Consider the following 24,426-nt stretch of genomic DNA (forward strand, 5'->3'; position numbering starts at 1 on the left):
ATCATGCGCACCTCTGCCTGCGTACTTCCGCCCTCTCCTCCTACCATCGCTCAGCTCTGGAAAGATGCTGTCAATTGTGGAAATATGGGGCTAGCCCCACCTCCCAGGGGTCACACGGAGCAGAACAAGTCTTCAAATCTCTTGTTGCTGACCAAGGCATACAGAAGCCCAGCCAAGGGCCCCCAAAAGCCAGGAAAGAAGGTTCACAAATTAGTCCAAAAGCTGACAATGAGAGACCATGTGCCAGAATTTCAATATAGATGAGGAGTCAGTTTGAGGTGTTTTCAAATGGACGAGGAGATTTCAAGGGAATGAGATCCTGGAAGCAGCATCGAGCAGGATGGAAGAGCTTGTAGAACCAGGCACCGGTCGGCATCCTACTGAAGCCCTCCTTTGGGGAGAGCAGGGACACACCATTCTTTGCTCCTGAACAATGTCACTTCTTCATAAGCTTAGATTACCGATGAACAAAAGAGAACGTTCCCTACCAAAGGCCTCTGAAATACATGGGGGAAATAGTCATGTATATCAATGAGGGGAACCCAACATGGACAGATCAAGTCCATTGACAGAGAGAACAAGAAGGAAGGAATGTGTGAGAGAAGTGAGTTTTTAAAAAAAAAATCAATTATAGCACTCAAGTCTCCTCTCCTCCACACACACACTTCCTCTTTTGCTCCCTCCCTCCCTGACCCCTCTGTATATCTCCATCTCTCTGTCTCTCCATCTCCATGTGTAAAATACACACACACACACACACACACACACACACACACACACACACACACATACACACACCTGCCATATCTACATAGCTAGGAGGGGAAAAAAACAGTAAGAGCAACATCCTGACAGACATACAGACAGGCAGGAACACAGAGAAGTTTCAACTGGAACAATCTTTGGCCCTTTAAAGACTGAGACAGACTGGGTTTGGCTTTGGCTTGAGGTCAGAGCAGGCGCATTTTTGTGAATGTAAGCACAATTTAGTGATATCATCTCTTGGTACTTACTACATGTTCTTGCTAAAATGGGACCAAGAACACCCTGTCTCTGTCCGAACAGGTTGTTGTTAATGGTCTGGAAAAAAGCAACAGGCCAAAACCTGGACTAGATGGGGGTAGTTCACAGCCTGTATTTTCCAGTTCTTTCTTAGAATCAGCCTCCAGCTTGCTGGAGAAGCACAAAGAGAGTCTACGCAGTAGACTTTATTATCTTTCATTTAACTTGTTCCTCTCCTGCCTAAGGCCATTGGCATGCTTTTTAACTGGATCTCTCTGCTCCTTCCTTTCAATACAAGCTGTACCACTTTTCAGCTCCTAAAACATTATTGTTGGTTAAATACTGTGTGTGTTGGCATGGCGGTGGGGGGGCTTGAATGACACTGTCCATATTGTTCAATTCAGTCCTACAGCAGAACCAATAAAGACCGGCTTCCTGATTCTCTGTGCCCATGGTAGCTTCCATCTCCAGCGCCACCTCCTAATCCCAAGTGACTGCTGGACCACCAACTGTCTCACCCACTTAGAAAGTCTGAAAGGGAGCCTCTCCCTGCTCAGTCAGCCATCATAAGCAGGCTTCCTGAAGCTTCCACACAACACTTCTGCTCGTATATGTCAGTCAAAACCTAGTCACAGTGGACTGGGAATAAAGCCCAGGGGATGGAGTGGAGTACTTTCCTTTCATGCACAATCTGAGTTCTATCAATAGCACTGCCTAAACCAAATGGTAACACATTCCCATAATCCCAGCACTTGGGAGGTGGAGGCAGGGGGATGGCATTGAAGACCATCCTTGGCTATGTAGTGAGTGAGATGTATAAGTCCCTGTCAAAAAAAAAAAAAAATGTGCTGAGTTCATTGTCATTCCAAGTAAAATTGGATGTTGGGAAAAACTTAAATGAAACGTTTTTTATTTACTCAGCAAGTGTTTACTGAATGTCACTACTGTGCCCACCCTTGTCTGCAATAACTAATCTCAACCATCACATAACATTCCCTCCTGACCCTGACAATGCTGTCCCCAGCAGCCACATCTTGGGAACTTATCATCAAGAAGTGGTAGCAACATCTCCCTGATTAGACTTCTCTCAGCAGATGTTTAGTTTCCATGTCCCCAAACTAGCAGGAATACATCTAAAGTGCGTGATTTCCCAGAAGTCATTGCAACACGATCAGAGTCCATCCCAGGTCAAATGGAGAGACAGGGAGGAGGAATTGAAGCACTCTGATGCTTTCTTTAAGAACATCCTCATGGTCAGCCTCTGGCTTCTGTGGTGGCTTTGACCTACATTTCCCAGCATTCCCTTCTCTCTACAGTTCTAGGCTCAGTTTAGCTAGACACCTTTGATCTAAGATACAGCACAAATAAGTGAACCGTGGTCAGAGTTTTGATGCTGGCTGCTCATTGACCTGCTGTCCTGCCTTGTAGCAGGACGTTGCCCATATGCCCATCCTCCCCAGCTCCTGTCAGATTTCCTGAGGGCCTCGGGTCCTGGTCCTCTCATGTGGTGCAGTGGCATAGGAATGGATACCAGCATTCCTGTAGGCCACCCACAGCGAAAAGTTGGAGCCAGTGAGAGTCAAGAGCGGCTAACCGTTTATTCTTAAAAGTTCCAACCATCCTTGAAGGTCACAGTTCATCTCACAGATTCATTCTCTCTTTGCTTTTGTTCACCCCCTGTGTTCTTTCCCACAACAGGTCTAGATAGTTCCTAGTAAACTCAGGCCCAATCACAGATGCTGAGAAACAGCCTGTTTGGATAACAGCTCCTCCAACAGCATGGTCCAAACCTGTAATAGAACCCCTCCATCACTTCCCCGAATGAAGCCTGGCCACAGCATTATCCACTGGGTTTCCCACTCATTTTACAGAGCGCAGGACAGGGGCAATATGTTAGCACCAACACAACTTGTATTTTCTCAAAACTCTTCGCAAGTCCTAGCTATGTGATCTAGCACCTCTCTTGAAAATGTCACTGTGTGTGACAGCTAATAATTGTTTCAGCTTCTGTACAGCCACAGAAATTCAGAGAAGAGAAGAATTATGTTTCCATGCTGCCAGAGGGCATGGGTTTTGGAGGTTGTGGAATTTGTAGCAATAGATAGGTAGATGGCAGACAGACAGACAAACAAATGATAGATAGATAGATAGATAGATAGATAGATAGATAGATAGATAGATAGATAGATAGATGAAAGATACATATATACATACTAGATAATAGAAAGAAAGATGAGAGATAGATAGATAGATAGATAGATAGATAAATAGATAGATGATAGATAGACAGATAGATATGACAGTAGGTATATTGACTGATTTAGATATGTATACTTTCAAAAGCCAATGTGAAACTTCTCTATCTTTCCTGATAGCTAACACTATCAGGCAGTCTACAGAGTTGTAGGCAATAGTGGGATCCTCATGGTTATAAACATGTCCAACTTAGACCTCATTAACACAGCACAAGGTGAACCCAGTTTCTACTAATCTTCCTATTTTCCTGAATGATGTTGTCACAGATGCTCTGACTGAACTTTTTAATATTATTAATTTTAAAAATAGACACTGAGAAATGTCCAAAATATTTTCTTACCATTGGGTGGATACGTTACCAGTCACCTTTTCATCACTGTGACCAAATACCTACCTCCTCCGACTAGGCCTACCTCCTTGTTCTTATCATCTCACGATAATGCTATTACATTTTGACTCTATCAGTTAGTTAATCCATGAATGATGTCAGGGCCCCCGTATTCCCATTACCTTTCCATGTTGGGTCCACATTTCCTAGTCAAACCTTTATAGTTATCTTAGTTTCATGTTTGAGTGCACTTTTCTGAGGCTGGAGGATTATGAATGCAAGGTCCCCTGAGCTACCTAACAAGTTTGAGACTAGTCTTAGCTATGTAGCAAGACTCTGTCTCAAAAAAAAAAAGTAAACAAAAAGGTCATGTTTAACAAACTTAAATGAAATTTATGGATCAAAATAATGGTTGTACTTCAGGTGATTCTCTTGAATTCTACATATGATATTAGTATATTCTAAATAAATAAGATTACTATGGTATGAGTATGTGGAAGAGTTTCTGTTTGGGAAATTAAGTGAAATGTTTAAGGACTATCTTCTTGACTTTTTAGAGACACCAGGCTGGTGTTGAACTCACAGAGATCTACCCACCTCTGCTTCCCAAGTGCTGGGATTAAAGGTGTGTGCCACCACTGCCCAGCTACTAAGGATTATCTTGAAAATAGAATGTGTCAGTTTAAAGACATTCTCCATGTTGTGCTTTATAGAGCAGAATACCAACAAGTATATCTTTGTCCAACAGGCTTGATTCACACAAGGTTAAGTAATATTCAAATTGATTGCTCTACCTCAAAAATCCTCAATGATTTTTATAGACATGCTCTTACGTCATCAAAGAGGAAGGGCCTGGTTTGCTATCTGCTAATGTGGTAAACACCGTGGCCATGACAACGTAGGTTTATTTGAGCATCTACTTCCAATAGACACGGTCCATCAGTGAAGGAAGTCAGAGTAAGAACTGAAGCAGAAACCACGGGAGAACACTGCGTACCAGTTTTCTCACTGGCTCATGCTCAGTTATCTCAGACAGCTCAGGCCCACCTGCCCAAGGATGGTACCACCCGCAGTGGGCTGCGCCCTCCCACATCCATCAACAATCAAGGCAAAATCTCTCACGGGAAATGAGAAGGGAAAGGGAAAGTGGAGAAAGGAAAAGGGAACAGGAAGGAACTTAAGAGATGGCACTGTCTCTATTGGACAACAATACAGTCTTCCACATAGAAGCCATAAAGATACGCACATGTAACCATTGGAGTTCCTAAGTGAACACCGTGAACTTGCAAGATAGAATTTTAAAAACAGTACCGTTTATGGAGGCAACAACAAATATGTAGGTGAAAAGCTAATCAGGAGGTAAAAGATCTGCAGACTGAAAGGCGTACCACAAAGAATTTGGAGAAAATGCAAAGGAGTAGAAAGACAGCCCATGTTCATGGACTAGAAGAACTAACATTGTAAAAAAAAAAAAAAAAATGCTCACAGTACCCAAAGCAATCCACAGACTCAATGTAATCCCTCTCAAAATTCAAATGTCATTTCACACAGAGATAGAAAAAGTACTTAAATGTGTATATAACCATAAAAGACCCCTAACAGTCAAAGCAGACAAGCAAAAAGAATGAAATCGGAGTATTACACTCCCTGCTTTCAAAACATCTTATAGAGATGTTAGAGCAAAATATCATGGTGCAGACACAAAACAAACACGTCAGCCAGCAACACAGAGTGGAGAGCCCAGAAAGAAATTCCTTGTTTTATAGTCAATTGATCTCGAGCAAAGTCAGTAAGAACAAACAACAGGAAAGACCAACGCCTCCCATAAAAGGTGGTGGAGAAAATGGATATTCACATGCAGGGGAACGGAATTATCCCTTGTCTCACAAAATCTGTACAAATAAATCCAAAGCAGAGTGAAAACTTAAGTATAAAATTAGAAACTCTAAAACCACCAGGAGAAAATACGGAGTAAAGTATCCATGACATTGGTCTGGGCAACAATTTCTTCTATAACCAAAAGCGAGAGTAACAAAAACAAAAATAAACAAATGGGATATCATCAAATTAAGAAGCTTCTCTCCACAGGAAAGAAGAACATAAAATGAAGAGGCACTGCTAAAGCATGGGGGGAAATGTTTGAAACCACATGTCTAACAAGGGGTAAATATTCACATCTGTTAGGAATGCAAGCATCAGGTAATAAGGAAACAAATATCCTGACAAAAAGGTGGGCAGAGGGGGCTGGAGAGATGGCTCAGTAGTTAAGAACACTTGTTGCTTTTGCCGAGGACCCAGGTTTGATTGCCAGTACCTACGTGGTGGCCCACAACCATCTGTGATTCCGGCTCCCGGAGATCTACTGACCTCCTCTGGTCTCTGCAAGCACCAAGCATGCACGTGGTACACATCCATACATGCAAGCAATATATATGAAGTGAATAAACGTAATAATGAACAAAGAAGATAAATAAATATTTCTCAAAAGAAGATATATAAATGACCAACAGGGATATGAAAAAATTCTTGGTAACTGTAATCACTAAAGAAATTCAAATTAAAGCCATAGTAAGCAATTACCTCATACCTTTTTAAATGGCTTCTATCAAAAACAAAAGCAAGTCTTAAGGAGGCATCTTCCCAAAGGACTGTAGCCCATGTCCGGTTGACATAAAACAAGTCAGGACGTTGTCTGAACACCACAGGCATGCCTAGTGTCTGTGGGTCAGAAGAGGCCATCGGATCTCCTGAAAATGGACTTAGAGATTGTTGTGAGCATGAGCGCTGGGAACCAAACCTGGGTCCTCTACAAGAGAAGTGAGTCATCTCTTGATGACTGAGCCATCTCTACAGGCCTGACGCTGATCATTTAATGCTACGGTAAGAAAAAAGGACACCACAAACCACACCAGCATAAAGCTCCTGCAGGACAGTCGCCAAAGAGAGGAGAGCAAGATGTAAAAAAAAACTATGAGAAATAAAAGACATTTTTAAAGTATACACATACACACACACACACACACACACACACACAAACACAATTAAACTGAATTGGTACTGTGAGAAAAATACAACTGAAGTACGATTTTGACAAGAAATCAAGAACATTGGAAGAAATTCTGAGAGTGGCCATGTACTGTGTCATCACATAAATAGAGCATGGGTGTGCTTGTGTTTTAATTGTTGAATATGAGGGAGGGAACCCCACATGTGGAGGTCAGAGGAAAACATCACGAAAGGGTAACATGGAAAGTCTGCTCTCCTCCTCCACCTTTGTGTGGGTTCTGAGGTCCGGACTCAGGTTGCTGGGATTCCACAGCAAGTTCCTTCACCTGCTGAATCATCCCGCCAACCCTCTCGTTTTTAAAAAGAAGCACTGGGGTCTGGAGAGATGGCTCCACAGTTAAGAGCACTTGTTGCTCTTACAGAGGACCCGGGTTCAGTTCCTGGTTCCCACATGGTGGCTCACAATTGTCTATAACTCCAGGTCAGGGAGATCTGAAGTCCTCTTCTGGCTCCACAGACACTATACACAGATGACTGCACATACATACTTACACATACATACACATATACATACATACACATATACATACATACATACTTACACATATATACATACATACACATATACATACACACATACTTAGAGGAGAAACATGTGCATAAAATAAAAATAAATTTTTAAAGCACTTAAATCGTGAAACTGCTGAAAGAAAAATTAAATTTAAAAAAAAGGAAATGTTGAGATGCAAGAAAGTCTAGCAAAGACATCACTAAACACATGAATATTTATAGAGAAGACTGGCTCTGGAAAGTGCTGGTAGCAGTTGCCTATGGGGACAAAAGCAATGTAATCTGAAGTATTGGACATGGAAGCTGGGAAGGTGACCTAGCAGTGTGTGCCAAGCATGAGGACCACAGTCTAGATGCCCAGCCTATGAGTAAAGGCTGAGCGGGTATGGCTGTCCACTCTTAATTTGAGCTTCAGAAGGAGGGGCCAGGAATTACCAGGGCAAGCCAACTGGCAAGAAAAGGCAAGGCCACATCTGGGTTTGATTGAGAGACCCTGCCTCCGTGAATAGGATAGAAGAGCATTGGGGGATGACATCAACCTTGGGTCTCCCTATGACTTCACACATGTGCATCCTCACTCATATAGACATACCCATGCACGAGCAAACATGAATACACAAACATATAAACAAAATACACACACACACACACACACACACACACACACACACGAAAAAAAATGAACATAATTATCCTAAAACAAGAAAGGAATGGTTGAGTTTAAACACCCCACCGTATTATTCAGTGATCATCGTGAGTCAGGAAGTGGGTATGACTGATACTTAATACAAGTATGAAACAGTACACACATGTTGGCAATAACCAGGAAAAGGTCAGGAATGGGGTACATGGCTTCCAATGACCCTGAGGTGGATGGAAGAAGAAACTGAACTAAATTTACCGACAAGGTGGAAAATGGGAAGACTGAAGCCAAGACAGACATAAGAGAGGAAGAGGAAAAGTACAGTAATGACAGTGGATAAATGCTTCTCGGGTTAAAAACAGACCCAAATTTGCTTTCTTGGTGTGTATAGCAGGAATTACAGCTGCACATGCCTGTATGGTACCAGCATGCACACCCATGTGCACACATGCAGAGGCCATTGGGAGTCTTCCATTGCTCTCCATCGTATTCTTTGAGCCAGGATCTCTCAGTAAGCCTGAAACTCACTGAGTGATGGTGGCCAGCAAGCTCCCAGGATCTGCATCTCCTAATTCTGTGGTTGTAGACACATGTAGCCATGCCCAGTTTTGATGTGGGCGCTGGGAATTTGGATTCAGGTTCTCCTGTTCTCACAGAAAGGCACTCCCGCCTCTGAACCAGCCCTTCAGCTCCTCAAATTGCTTTTTTAAAAATCAAAGCCTGGTCATACGCTTTTGTAATGAATATGCTTAAAAGTATACGGTTACCTAAGTACTATAAATAAAGGAATCAAGACAAGATAAACCCCCCAAAATGAAAAGCAAATAAAGGGCTGCCCTTGGTACATGTTAGGAGACAAAATAAACTTTAAAGAAAAAAAACGTCGAAGCAGGGGAAATGTTCGGTGCTCAGTGACAAAAGGAAAAGCCATCTGGAAGACATTATTGTTTAAAACGTACATTTATTGAATAAAGTAACCTCAAAAAATATATAAAAATTGTTGGAATCACAAGGACAAATGGACTAATTCAAAAATGTTATGCAAGATTCTAGCACACAGCTACGAGCGTTTGGAGAATTAAGTAGAATTTAAAAAAAAAAATAAAAAAGACGTCAAAGGCTCTTATAGAAGAATGCAAACCGGCAACCCGTTACAGAAGGGGAGATGTGCGTTGATACACCCCGAATTCTCTCATTAGGAAATGCACGTAGTTTCAAATATGCAGAAACCACTTTTTTTTTTTTAAGCACTCAGGGAAATGGGCAGCATGACCAGGACACAGTGCAGAAGGATTTGGAAGCTCTCCACTGACTCTCGACAGCATCCGCGGGACTTTTATTAGCCTCATCGTGTTCTGTTCAAGACCAAATGCCTAATCAGAGGCGAGGAAGGAGAGCACTGGAGAGTCTCAGCAGAGGGAAAAGGGCCCTTGAACATCAGCGCGGGCACTCCTCTGCTCCAAGCTGGTGCCCACACGCTCCTATACAGCGTGTTGTTGTTTTCTTGATAGGCTAAGGCGAGAATTTGTCTACACTTTAGGTCAAGACCATACACTATGGGACAAGTGTCCTCAAGGGTACTCCACACTGAAGTAGGCATCAGGAAAGGGGACGAGAATTTGCAGAAGGCACACAGAACCTAAGAAACCGTAGCTGGGATTCACAGCGTCCTTGGGAGAAGAGCCATTCTGTACCTCCTGGCGACCTCATCTAGTTTCCTGGTCTACCTGTTCTATTCTCTTCCCCAGCCCAGCTCCCTCCCACACCTTCAGCTCACCGGCCTGCACAGTGGCAGCAAGCTCTAATTGTCATCATTTTGAATTACTGGAAAAGAGCCAGTCCATGAAAAACTCACAACCCCAAACAGCATGCAGCTATGATCCCTCGACCACACCATCCAAGGCCAGGAGAAGTGGCAGAGTCCAGTCATTTCATGGTTGTTTCCAGTGCGGGGGATGGGGTGGGGCTGAAGACAGGGGAACCATGAGATACGGACCCCACACACTGGGCAACACAAATCACTCTACTCAGTTTGCAAGACGAAAATAAAAATGGCATTTACAAGAAGAACAAGACATGAAGGTTGACCAGTCCGAAGTATCTAGTGAAGGACTCATGATCATTTTGATATTCAGTCAACAAACACCGGTTAAACATATATCATGTGTCAGGAGGTAACCCAGGGAAGGGGTCAGAATGGGAAGTTGGAGTCCTCAGGGAAAGCTGTGCTGCTTTTACTGTAGAAAACACAAAGGTCCCCACTACTGGGGAGCTCTGAACATAACCAAGAGAGATTTACTCACCCCATCCTTGAAGGATCCACCTCTGGCTTGCAGGATGCTTGGAGCTTTAGCCTTTTAGCCCCAGCTTCCTCATTACCTCTGAGAACAGACATTTCCTCTTAGAAAAAGACTTGCAAAGTAGAAAAACAGCTAGAAAAATGTATATTCCATCGTGTTTATTTTTTACAAGTTTACAAACCCACCCAATCAACTGGAACCTGTGTAATACGGAGACTAGGGATTGCCAACACACACAGTCAGAAGTGGGCAGAATCAGGGTGCCTGTAGCATGCCACACCTACCAGAACCATCTGTTCCAAATACACCTCTGCTGCTGGATTTGGACAGTGCCTGCCTGCGCTAAGAACATCAGGGGATGTATTAGTCTTGACTTCCTGCATTTCTACAAAGGACAAAATACTACATCCTGGAGAAAAAGCAAAAGAACAGCCAGAGAGCATAATTCGCTGCACAGGCTTGGTGAGAAGAGGTTTTGCATTCCTAACTCCCAGTGTCCTGTGAGGAATGGAAAACCCACAGCCCAACCATTCGAACTCCCCAGGCACAATCCCAGGTCACCTGCTTTTAATTAGCCCTGACTCTGGCCATGAGTTACTTTCTAAGGTCAAAGTCAGAAAAACAAAACCAGCAGAAAATTCAAGTTAAATGCTTTCTTTTTCTTGAAACGATGAGAGGGTGCTCAGGGCCAGTGCTGGCGTGGGGACCCAGAGATGACAGCCTTAGTCCCCCTTGTCCCTTCTCTGTTAAGAAGTGACTTTGCGTTGGAGGTATCGCTACACACGGCTGGCCAAGGCCCACCTTTCTGGGTCATGGGTTATTGAACCAAGACGGAGTCCATGTGGCTTGCTTGAAAACTTGGCCTCTTTGGGTGGGAGAGGTTAAGAATTCCCCCGGGAAGGAATGCTGGAGACTCCTCCAATCCACTAGGGCCGTGGGGATTCAGTCAGACACAGCAGGAAACATGATCTCACTTAGCCCTCTAAAGCCCTTCCGGAGGGTTCCTTAGAAAGTCTGGCATGGCTGTCCCCTAGCTAGGCCTGCCTGAAGACCCTAAAGTCAGCCATGGAAAGCCTCAGAGGTAGAAATTGGCTGGTATGTCACCTGCCTTTCTAGACGCATCCTCTTCAGAACTGGTGACTTTGAGGATGACATCCGTCTATTGTTCCGTCTCTGGAGTTTGTCATCCTATGGTCTCTTTTCCCATGATGCAAATGGATCAAACTCAAAACGGCATTCACCAAGTTGAGGTCCATTGACCTTAGTAATGTATTTCCCTCTAGGAATAGTCAATGTATGTCTTTCACCCACAGGGATCAATACAAGTCCCTGGGACTCGTTCCCACTGCGGTTCCTCCGTATCCAGTACACTGGTTGGCCATGGAGCATATTTCCCCATGAGTACTGTAAGGACTTTAACACCACACGTCTCCTGATTCTAAAGATTAAATGAGAAAATCTTAACTATTTGGCATACTACAATCACAATGATTTCAAGCAAGAAAGCATGGACCTGTGCTAAATCTAGTAGATAACAATGGGATAAGAAAATGAGCTCTTCTTCTCATGGCCTCCTGGGGATCCTCCAGATGGCGTCCACCAGTTCTAAGTGAAACACAGTTACCTTACAGCGCTGAAAACCACAGGACACTGCCCCAGGCAGGGAACTGAGGTTAATCCAGGAGTCACCCTTCCCTGGATCCCCTCTCCCCAGTCCAAGAGGGTCTGAAAACATTAAATGGAAAGTTCCATAAATAAGCAGTTCATAAGGTTTAAAAATAACTTTTACTATAATGTTGTCATATTGTTCCTTTTTGTTATTAGCTATGTTGTTTGCCTTTTACTGTGCCTGACTTATAAACTCCATCTTGACATAGGTATGTATGCTGTTATGGTTTGAATGTGAAACACACACACACACACCCATAGGCTTTCTCCCCACTTGGTGGCACTATCTGGGGAGGCTGTAGAATCTTTAACTGAAGAAAGCTGGTCCCTGAGTTGGGTCTTCCGGGTTATCACCTGACCCCAGTTCCTGCCTGACCAGTCCATTTTCTGATCCACCAATATGTAAGCGGCATCCTCATATTCTACTGCCCCAGGTGTAAGACTCCATGAACTCTGCCAAGCCTCCCTCTCCACGGTGAGCTGTACCTTCTAAAACAATGAACCAAAGTAAATCTTTCTTCCCAAGAGAAAAGTTGACTCTTTCATGTATTTGATCCCGATGAAGAAAAAATTAACATGTGCTTCGGGAACAAGCAGAATTTGCACACACAGTGCAGACTGATTTCAAGCATTTGTTGGGGGCTAAGAGCAGACACTGTAACAAAGAGATGTGTGTCACACTTCTGAGAGACAGCTTTGAGAAGAGCACACTTGGAGAGCACCCTTGTTAAAAATCTTAGAACCAGAATTTGTCACATAGAGACAAGAGATAAGGTCATATAAAAAATATTATACAAAATAATTGACACATGTACCTTAAAAATTTCAAAGTATGGGCTGGAGAGATGGCTCAGTGGTTCAGAGTACTGCCTGCTCTTCCAGGGGACCTGGGTTCAATTCCCAGCACCTACATGGCAGCTCACAGCTGTTTATAACCAGGCATGCATATAGTATATAGACACACATGCAGACAAAACACCCATACGCATTAAGTACATAACTAAATACATTTCTATAGATGTAAAGGTCACTAAGAGGTGACATGATGCCCCCCAATACCTGGAGCTTGTGACCAGGTTATGGTCCATAACAGAAGGGCCCTTATAGTTGGAGAAATAACCGGGGTAAACCCATCTAATGACATGAAGCCTTAAGGGGAAGCCTGGCTTGGCACGCTGTGCTCAGGAAGATGAAAGGGTGTCTGAGAGATGTGCTGGCGTGAGAAGGACTCCACCAGCCACCCTGGCTTTGATGGTAGAAGTGGGTACACGTCTCAAGGAACGCCAATGGCACCTGGAGAACCTGCAGAAGGAACTCAGCTTTGCTTCACCTCAGTTTCAGCCCATTGAGACCAGTGACAACTATGCAAGAGGTGTGAGTCTGCAGCAAAAACGGAATTTAGCAGAACAACCGGGCAACTGGGCCAGATGTGTATCTGTAGCGAGGCGTGGTGGATCATGCCGGTAATCTTCGTACTCGTGAGATAGACCCAGGAGGATCAGCAGCTCAAGGTCCTCTTTGGCTATGTAGCAAATTCTAAATCAGACTGGAATACATAAAACACTGTGTCAAAAAAAAAATAGTTTGGAGCATTTACAAGCACACACTGCTCTTGCAGAGGGCCCATGTTCAATTCCCAGCACCCATGTCAGGAGGCCCACAATCACCTATAACTGAAGCTCCATGGGATCCTGGTTCCTCTAAACTCTGTGAGCACCTGAACTCATACACACACACACACACACACACACACACACACACACACACACAACACACTCACACACACACATAAATAATAAAAATAGGGCTTGGGGAGATGGCTCAGTAGTTAAGAGCATTTGCCCCTCTTGTAGAAGACCAATTCCCACATGGCAGCTCACAACCAACTGTAACTCCAGTTCTGGGGGACCTGACGCCATCTTCTGGCCTCTAGGGGCACTCACTGCACACAGGTGGTACACTGTCTTAGTCACTGGTCTATCGCTGTGAAGAGACACCATATGGTGGCAATTCTTATAAAGAAAAGCATATAATTGGGGGCTTGATTATACTTTCAGAGGTCGGTCCACTATCATCATGGTGGGAGCATGGTGGCACACAGGCAGACATGGTCCTGGAGAAGTAGCTGAGAGTTCTACATCCTGATCCATAGCAGAGAGAGAGAGAGAGAGAGAGAGAGAGAGAGAGAGAGAGAGAGAGAGAGACTGAGACTCCAGGTTTGGCATGGGCTTTTGATACCTCTAAGCTCACTCCATCCCACCCCACCCCCATGATAGTCTTCCTCCAGCAAAGCCACACCTCTCAATCCTTCTAATCCTTTCGAATAGTGCCACTCCCTGTGACTAATCATTCAAATACATGATCCTCTGGGGGCCATTCTTGTTGAAACTACCACATATACATATATGCATGCAGATAAAACACTTATACACATAAACTAAAAATAAAAATTTTTTAAATAACCATTACAATTTATAAAATTTTAAAACACAAAACAAAAAACACGTATACTTCTAAAATATTTCAGAAAACTCATGTATACATGCAGGCACATGAATTAGTGCATGAGTATGAGTGAAGCACTTGTCTACACTGACCTTCGGTTTTTCCACATGTGAACAGGAAATACCCAGCCATGAGGATGTGAGGATTCGATGATCTGACATATGTAAATTCCACAGAACCAGGGTGAGCACCTAATAGGTTTTATATGAGGCTGAGCCTCTGCATGGTTGAGTCCTAGGAGGCAATGAGAAAGGGTGCTGTCTAAACAATCTCCCCCAGACCCCTCCAGCGGGGCACTGAGGTTCCATCATGAGAAGTTCATCACCTTCAGATCAAATGTCATGTCTTACCTAAACTCACTGACTTTTACCCACTATTCAGAGTTTGGTATTCAATTAGGCCCCCTCAGACCTCTACTAAGACCAGATACCTATGATAAGAGAAAGAAATCAACATGAAGAGATGCATTCCAAAGGCTACTTATTACTCCAAGGATAACAACTCTGGGAAAGTAGACACTAAGATAAATAATACTCTGGTGACTGTGAATTTACTCTATTCTTTTAAGACATTCCATAAAGAGATTGCCCATAGAGGAACCAGAATTTGACAGTGTGTCTCAGCAACAACACCGAGCCTAGGAAGATGATGAAGTGCTTTTAATACAGAAAGAAGCGAGCTTTGAACCTATATTATATTTAGCTGAACTGCCATTCAAATGTAGAGGTGTGATAACAGTGCTCGTAGGGAGTGATACCTCAGGGTCTGCTGCTAAATGGTCCACACTGAAAACGTCTTTGGAGAAAAAACTCAAATATTAAAAAAAAAAAAAAAAGGCCAAGAAAAACTTCAAAAGTATGGAGAGCAAGGAATCAAATTTCATTATTGTCTCGATTTTTGAAAAAAAAATTAGATAAAGTAAGAGGGTATATTGACAACAAAAATAAATTCTAAATACTATTTCATGAAAAGTCTCTTAGAACACAGAAATACAGAAATTGATTGGCTTTAGTACAATGAGGATGAACGAGTAAGTAAAAAGCAAACACCAAGGAGGATGAAAGTAGAACACAAAATGATTAATGTCACAGAAAAAAACTTCAATCCATTCCACAAAAAGCAGAGAAATGAGAATATAGGAAAACAAACAGAACACACAGCGGAAGTAGATCTTACTATAATTACGGCAAATCTAAGTTAAACTGTTCATGAAGCCCTGCTGAATATCAAAATTCCAAGGTGTAATAAAATGATTCCTCCTATTCTATGTACACATTATGCCTTTTAAAATTCCTTTCACTGATGTTGTACAGATTTCAGTGGACAGATATGCCATCTGAGTATTTCATAATAAGTAAAATTAACTGTGTATCTCTTCATTTTTAAGATTCATCTTGGTTTTTTTTATTTTTTTTAATTATGTGTGTTTGTGTGTATCTGTGTGCATGGGCATGTAAGTCATAGTACTCTCAGAGACCAGAAGAGGGCGTTGGATCCTCTGGAGCCAGATTACAGGTGGCTGGGAGCTGCCCGATGTGGGTGCTGGAAACCGAACTCGGGTCCTCTTCAAGAGCAGCAATCACCGTTAACCGCTAAGTCATCCCTCAAGCCCCCTATTTTCCTCCTTTTGAAGTGACTGACTGTTGTGATTTTCACCCCCAAGAGACATTTCTCTTGACTGAATAACCTCTACCCCTTTTCAAAGAGCACATAGAAACCTGTTCTTAGGCTTTGGATGCAATATCTCTAGGCATTCAAATCATGTATTAGCAGAAGTTTCTTCTCCCAATATTTTCCCACTGTGAGCATGGACTCCTGTGTATTTTGGTCTCCGGCTTCTACAGTAGAAAGTTCCTTTTGTGGTCATCCCAGCTGCCTGGGTCAGGCTCGTCAGCCTGGAGCTTCACTATGGGGTGATCTGGATGGGTCATCAGTCTGTGCATTCCAGCAGCAGGACCTTGTCTCCATGCGCTGCCCAGGCTCTTCTGCCCCTGGATTCATCCAGCTACAGACTTTCTGAGCCTTTTGAGAGATCTTCAAAATCTGACAGGTTCTCGGTTTTCCCACCCTTTCAGACTCTGAGATTTCACCAAATGGCAAGTGAACCCGGGCTTCTGACCTTTTCTCCCAAAGTCAACACCAAAGTAACTAGAAACTAGCGGAACTAAACAAAAGCTATGCTAGCATTACATAATAAGACATAGAAAGAGGCTACTTGGGGACTGAGGAGGTCATGGGCTGAGGTAGGGTACACCTCTAACCTCGCTGAGGAGACAGAATAAATGACTCTTTTCTCCCTATGACTGGGGGACAGTCGTTGGCTGGAAAGCAGTCTACGTAGCTAACATGGTATTAGTAGGGCACACCCTGAACTCTGCTGGAATGGAGGATTTGATGACCCCTAATGGACAGACCTCAATCACTTACCCTGAGGCCCCTGTCTCTTCCTTGCCCTCAGGACTAGGACGTTACAACCCAGGGAGATTTCTTTTTCCAATGCCAGTGCAAGTTAGCATCAGCCAGGCAACCCACCCCAGGTTCCCCAGAGCAGTGAACCGATTGGAACTCTGGATATGGGACCAGTGCTTCTCTATAGTTAACACTTCGTCATGTGGCTGTGTGAGAAATACTGGTGTTCTCGAGTGAAGTGTTAATCCTGAGGAGTCCCCAGAGGGGATCGTGTGCTTTGCCATGTGGGGCTCTAGCCTGTGGCGAGGGCCTCTTCTATCCAGACTGTGGCTTGTTTGGGCCTCTGCCACACCTCCCTGGCCTTCCCATAAATTACTGCCTTGTATAGGACCCAGGAGTGGGGAAGGCTTACCAGGACAATGAGAAGTCTGAAGGATATACTGTCTCACACAAACAAAGGACAGACAACCCAAAGCACACCGGTCACATGGAATGTTCTAAAGTAGGATTTAGAAAGAAGAAGGAAAGTGGAGAGAGAAAAATTGTCACGGAACAAATATAGAATAATGAAATAGAAGTTAAAACCCAGAAATAAGTCTTCAATATTAAGGTCAACCAATGTTTAACAAAAGCACCAAAACTATCCAGTGAGGGGGAAATGATTTTTTTCAATACATGGTGCTGGGAAAGTTGAATATCCACATGCAGCAGAAGAAAACTGGACCCTTATCTAACATACTAGGTCCATTCAAATGGATCAAAGACCTAAACTAAAGAACTTCACAGACACTTGGAAGGAAACACAGGGGAATGTCTTTTCAACATGGATTATGGATGCAGCCATAATTTATTGGCTATGACATTTTTTTTAAAAAGCAAACAAATAAAGAAAACATTAATTATAAGAACTTTGAATTGCTGTACCTCAGCAGACACTATCAGCGCAGGAAAATGGCATCCCACGGAATGGAAGAGGTGGTGGGCAGGCGACGTGTCTGCTAAGGGGTCAGCATCATGTAGTGGAAAGAGGCCCTCTCTGCATTCTATTTCATTGCTCCAGATTAGATTTAAAACTCTGTTGTCAGTCAACAAAATGCAATGGAAATAATTCAAAAGCGGGCCAAGGACCAGAGTAGAAATTCCTCCAAAGAAGGTAAACAAATGGCCGTGAGACACGTGGAAGCAGGCTCAGTCAGTAGGGAGACACAAGGCAAAGACCAGCCATCACTTCACATGCTTTAGAACAGCAACTACAGAAAGCAGCATTGCTGAAGACATGGAGGAAAGGAACTCTCTTGCTGTTGACAGTGGGAATATAAAATAAGGCAGCTGTTGTGTGTGAAACAATCCAATACACTCTCACAACGTAACCACAGCTACCACATAGGCGGAAAATTCAATTCTTGGTGTCTACCCCAAAGCACTGAAAACAAGGATTTGAACAGATGCTCACATGCCAGTGTTCATAGTATCTTTGTCCATCACCGCCAACAGATGGGAGTGGCCCAAATGTCCACCAGCCAAATGAGTGGATTTACAAAATGTGGTATGTGTATATGCAATGGAATACTATTCGGCCCTAACTGAAACCCACGTAGGGGAAGGAGAAAACAGACCCTCGTAAGTTGTCCTCTGGCTTCTACATACATTATCAGGGCACATGCGCACACAGTAAACAAAAAAGTGTTGACAAAATTAATTCATAATACATAGTACAATGTGAATTTTGAAACCATGATGCTGTATAAAACAAACCAGGCACAAAAGGATAAATTGTACATTGTTCCCACTATGAGGCACCTAAAGGATGCAATTCACATGGTCAAAGACAAGAACTGGTCTGGCAGGAACTGCAGGAAATCATTGCTCCCTGGATGAAGAGAGCTCCTATTTGGGATTCCAGAGGTTTCTGAAAACAGAATGGTGGCGGCGGCGGCGGCGCGGCGGCGGCGCGGCGACACCGCACGGTTGGTGCCACTGAGTTCACACGGTAAAAAGGGTTAAAGTGGTGAGTTTTGTGTTATGTGTATTTTCGCTACAATAAAAATCAGCTAGTCAATAAAATAATGAACGTAGACATGAAAAGTTAGCAGAAAGTTGCCAGATAAGAACACAGAAATCTCCAAGGGTTCCACAGCTGGTCTGCAGCGGACGGCATAGTCCGACATGGTCAGTGTCGAAAATAAGAGGGTAAGAGAATTACCAAAGAGCTGCCTCGGAGTCCCCGAGAGTCACAGGAAGGCAAGGTCACAAACATCTGCAGGAGAGAACATCTCAGTCAACTGTTCAACTAACGTTTAAAACAGATCTTGGGCGGTGAGTAGAATTTTAACAAGCCAGACTGGGAAAGCCGTGTGAATAGAGGCCTTCTGGGCAAAAACCAGAAGCAAGTCTGGGGGCCCTGAGGAATCCAGAATAGCGGCCTTGGAGAGAAATGGGAAACAGAACTAAACCAGTGGGTCGGGGTGTTGGAGAAAGGAGCCCAGCCTTCGTACCTGGGTGAACTACTGTTCTAGCTGGCTGGCGTGGAGCAAGGAATAGTAAGCCAGCTATGAGACTCCTGGGGATTTTCAGTATCCTGCCTTCACTTACCCTGCGCATGTGCATGTGTGTGTGTGTTTGATACCTGAGAAGTCAAGGCCACTCAGTGAGTACAGTTTGCTGAGCCAAACACAGGGCATAGGTTCTTGGAAGCAGCCAGCAACCTCTATCCTGATGGAACTCAGAAGCTGTTGAGGAAGAGGGGACACTCCAGTAACTGAAGAGAATAAATCAGAACCGCAAGAATGGTGGACAGCCAACCCGGAAGCAATCTGTCTCGGGTCTGGTTATGAGAGACAGCACTGAATCATGGGTGCCTGAGATGCTAAGGGCCAGCTGATTCTCAGAAAACAAAACAGCTGCCTGCCTGCAGCTGTTGCTCACCAGCCCCTTTTCATCGATGAAGCTCTGCTTTCTATCATTCCCGAATTCCATTTTAAGATATTTCATAAACTGGGGGAGGGGTGGGTGTCTCCCCAGGCCTCCCAGGCAAGGAACCACACGTCTTCCTTCCTGGCAGTACTCAACACACTGAGAGCGCCCAGGATGCAATCGACTCTGGGGGTGTCTTGGAATCTGGACAGACAGTTCAAAACCTCGGTGTGACTCAAGCTTTGTCTCCACACACCGGCAAGCTCTTCATAAGTTCGATTATCGTCTGTCAGCTCTGTTCTCAACCTATCGCAGTTAAAATGAAAAGATCGTAGATAACTAATGAACCACGCCACTCCACTGGGCCAGTCCTGCGTTTTCAAGTGTCTTGTCTTCAACCGGCACAAGAGAGGCAGGATCTCACTGGCGTCATTGTCCCATGACTTTGTGGTATTAATGGGAAATTTTCAAATTGTCTGAATCTCTATTTAAGTGATTTATATAATGGACCTTCAGAGTTGCTGTTACAATCTATCACATCCACAATGAAGGAATTTAGGGGTGTTTATTGTCAATCTATAGAGAAAATGGCAGACTGGTGATGATTGAAAAAAAAAAATCTTTTTGCCACCTGGTTTCCTCATGGTTCTAACAGTGTGTGTTTGGAATAGCAGGACAGAACTTCTCACATGAGGGGAGGGTTGGTTGATTTGTTTTGTTTTGTTTTGTTTCCCCCTGGGTGCGGGCTGGTCAGTCATGATTTATGGTAGTGTTTCATTACAAACTGCTGTAAGGAAAACCATGGCTTAGCCACGAGGTAGGGTGCATTTACTCATTAATGTTCAGGAACGAGACAGTGTGTGTGCGGGGATGATAGAATGCGGCTTGCTTTTCCCTTCCCGGTTCTCTTCAAACAAAAGGATGCTTTAAGAATTGAGGCTGGGAGGACTAGCTTGAGAAAAGGCGAGTCATCCACGCTGGGCCACGTGTGTCTTAGGTGTATGCCAAGACACAAAAAGGGAACAAGATTCAACCCACTCTGCACCAATATGGTAGACATCTGTCATAGCAGAGCAGCGCTCTTGGAGAAATAGAAAGTCCCTGTAGGGTTAACCCCAAGTCAGTTTCCTATGCCTTAAGACTATCAGGTTCAGTAAACAGAATTTAACCAATCTACCCAAGAGACCAGGTCATATACATTTGAAAATAATACTGGCATTCAGTAAATCTTTTTTTGAAGAATACATGGAAAAGAGAAGTCTTTGCAATTAGAAAACTGTTATCATATGGTTTCCAGTTTCAAGAACATTATCATTCTACATTTTAGTATTCTAGTTATCTTTCAGACCTCTTAAATATTATAAATGTACAAAACATTTTTGTCTGGTACATTTTAAAAGAACTTAAAGGGCCAGGCGGTGGTGGCTCATGCCTTTAATCCCAGCACTCGGGAGGCAGAGCCAGGCGGATCTCTGTGAGTTCGAAGCCAGCCTGGGCTACCAAGTGAGCTCCAGGAAAGGCGCAAAGCTACGCAGAGAAACCCTGTCTCGAAAAACAAAAAAAAAAAAAAAAAAAGAACTTAAAGGAATAACATTTTAAACAGAAAATTCTGTGACTAACAATTCCTCTATTCAAACAAGTTTCATTTATGAAAGTATGGGGTGTTTTTTTTTTTTCCAGATCTATGGGAGATCTTCATGTCGATGCTTTTATTTTTGTATATTTGGCATCTTAATGATTTAAAACACAAGTTAGTTGTTTCCATTAGAAGCCAATATCTATTTGTATTACATAGAGATCACTCAGTTCTGTGAGGCCTTCTGCTATGGTACCGACGTGGCTCCGGAAGGTCATGTGCTGGTTTTACTCCGCAGTACAGCAGCATCAAGGACACGGGACCTTAAAGAGGTGACCAGAGAGTGAGGTCTCTACTCTTCCTACTAGATCAATGTCCATGTTGCCCGGCAAGAGTGAGCTTGTCATACAAGAGTTTGGCGCCCTCATGTACTTCCTGTTTTCCAAGCGCGCACTCAGTTATGTACTCTCTCCAGATCTCACCGTCCCCACCCACATCATGTAGTGCCTTCCGCACATGATACATTAAGAAGCTGTTCCCCTCCACTGATGTGACCCCTCCACCTTGGACTTGCCTGCTTCTAGAAACATGAAAATCTAATTTTTCCTTTATAGTTACGAAGTGTCTGGGATTCTGTTATAGCAACACACAACAAACTAAGACATTCTCAAAGCGTGTAGCAGTAGTAATTGTTGTTGTTGCTTATTTGGTTGTATTGAAATGTAAATTCCTTCTTGTTCCTTTTCATCACTGAACAATATCCCATGTATTTTTTATCTGTTTATCAGTTGGTGGATATTCTGGCTACAGAGATTAAAGATACTATGAACTTTTTGTAAGTGTTTTTGTGAGCGTAAATTGTCCTTTAGGATAAATGCCTATGGAATGGCTGGATCATGAGGGAGTTTCGGGTCCTTTTCTCATTACTGGGATAATGATACCTAAGAGAAACAAGTTAAGAGATGGCATGGCACTGTTACTGGAGACTGAGTGGCTCCTGCCTGTGGCAGCTCACTCACAACATGGTGGCTGACCAGGAAGCAGAAACCTCTAGCTAGAAATGGTTAGCTCTACCAACCTTACGTCAGCCAACTAAGCCCTGTGCCCCAAAGGTTCCACAACCTTCCAAAACAGTACCACCAAGTAGGCATCAAGAATTCAAACTCATGAGCTTATGGAGGACATTTCAATCCATAGCAGTAGGCACATGTTTAACTTAAAAAAAAAAAAAAACAAAAACACTAGTGAATGTATTTCTTAAGTGCTATTATTTTTATGCCTCACAAGAGCTCAGGAGCAGCTTCACCAATTTATGATGTGTTTGGCAAAGGCTGTTTATATTGAGACAAAGTCTCACTGTGTAGCCCAGGCTACCCTCATGAGCCTCCTATGACACATTCATCAGTGAAAGATGACATTTGCCTGGCAAATCTCGTTCTTTCTAAAATGATAGCATGTAAATACTAGTTTCTTTTTGTGACTATGCTTTTCGTTTCCCCAATGGTTAATCATATTCGTCATCCTTTAAGGAATTTATTGGCCATTTTATCTACTTTTTTTTTAATGTTCAGAAAGTTTGTCTGTTCGCCATTAGGCTGTTTGTCTTTTCTTGCCAGGTTATAGGTATTCTATACAAATCCTTTGTGTAAGCCTTTTGCCGTACACCTGCATCGCAAATATTCCCTTTCACTCTGTAGTTTTATGTTTATTTGTTGGTGTCTTTTAGAGGGTGAATGTTTTCAATTTTGATAAAGTTCAATATAACATGTTTTTCTTACGTGGCTCAAGTTTGTTTGTGTCAGAGAAGTATACGTATTTCTAAATGCCACAGAAGCTGTCTCCTGTGTTTTCTCCTATTTTTATAGCTTGAACTTTGCTACCGGGTTACATGGCCCATAATGTATGGCTTGGGTTTGTATATCTTTTCTTTTTGTGTTGTACTTTGCCCTAGTGAGCCTTGTCAACTTGGAATGGCCTGGGGTAGTCTGAGAAGGGATTCTCAATCAAAGGATTTCCTAGGTCACACTGGCCTATGGAGAACTGATCTGGTGGTTGATTGGTGCAGGATGGGCCCCGTATGTTGGGATGGTGGCTTCAATCCCTAGGCAAGTGGTCCAGGGCCCCAGCTAGGGATGACCTTTGTGTTAGCCAGAAAGCAGCATTCTCTCATGGTTTCTGCTTCAAGTTCCTGCCTGAGTTTCTGCCCTGAGTCTCCTCAATTATGGGCTGTAACCTGGGAGTGTAAGTCCAATAAATCCTCTCCTAACCAATGTTGCTTTTAGCTACGATATTTGTCCCAGCAACAGAAAGGGGAGTATAACATCCACCGACTCTGGAAAACAGCTAAGCTGGGGGTGGAAATACTGCATTGTGCTGTCTCCCCTCAGCACTTCTGAGGCATTCGTCCATCATTAACTGGCGTCCAGTGTCACTGGTGAGCAATCAGCTGTCCGTGCTATCGCTGGTCACCCTTGTAGTAACCCAGGCTTCTCTCCAGTACTCTTCTTACTTCTTTATGCTTGTTATTCGGTGGTTTCTCTGAAACATATTCAAGGCATGACTGCCTTTTTGCTCTGCCTGACAAAATGGCCCTATCACGCCAAATTCATGTCTGCATTTAATCCTAGGAAGGTGTCAGCCATCATCTTTTCAAATATTTCCTCTCTCCTCCTCCTCTGTGCTTTCAGGAATATGAATTATAAATAACATGATTGTTCAGCTTCCCTCCCAGGTCCCTAGCTGGGGGTTGACTATGAAATGTCACCCATAGCTTCAAGGGTTGGAAGCTTGGTCCCCAGCTGGCAGCAGCACCATTTGGGGATGTGCTAGACACTAGAGGCTGGGCCTAGCTGGAAGAAGTAGACCCCTGGTTACCAATCTCTGAGGTTGTACCTGGTCCCCTTCTCTTCCTATCCCTGTTCTTCCTGTCCATCATGGAGCAAGTACCCTCTGTCACATGGTCCCACCACTATGACATTCTGTGGTATCATGGACCCAGTATTCAAGAAGCCAAGGAATATTGTTTCCCTTAAACCATGAACCAAAACAAGTCTTGCTCCTTCTTGTTGCTTACGTCGAGTATTTTGTCACGGTGACAATAAATCAGACTAGCACATCCCTCCTGGATTTCCTTTTGTATTTCACTTTTTCCTTCTCCTTGGGTATGCCAGGTGATGGGTAATGCTTTGGGCTTCCATCCCAACCCTTTCAACTATTCAGTTCTGTATTTCGTTTAAAGTTTGCTTTTTGC

The sequence above is a fragment of the Peromyscus leucopus genome, chromosome 8a, assembly GCF_004664715.2.
Source record: "Peromyscus leucopus breed LL Stock chromosome 8a, UCI_PerLeu_2.1, whole genome shotgun sequence".
Taxonomy (NCBI): Eukaryota; Metazoa; Chordata; class Mammalia; order Rodentia; family Cricetidae; genus Peromyscus; species Peromyscus leucopus.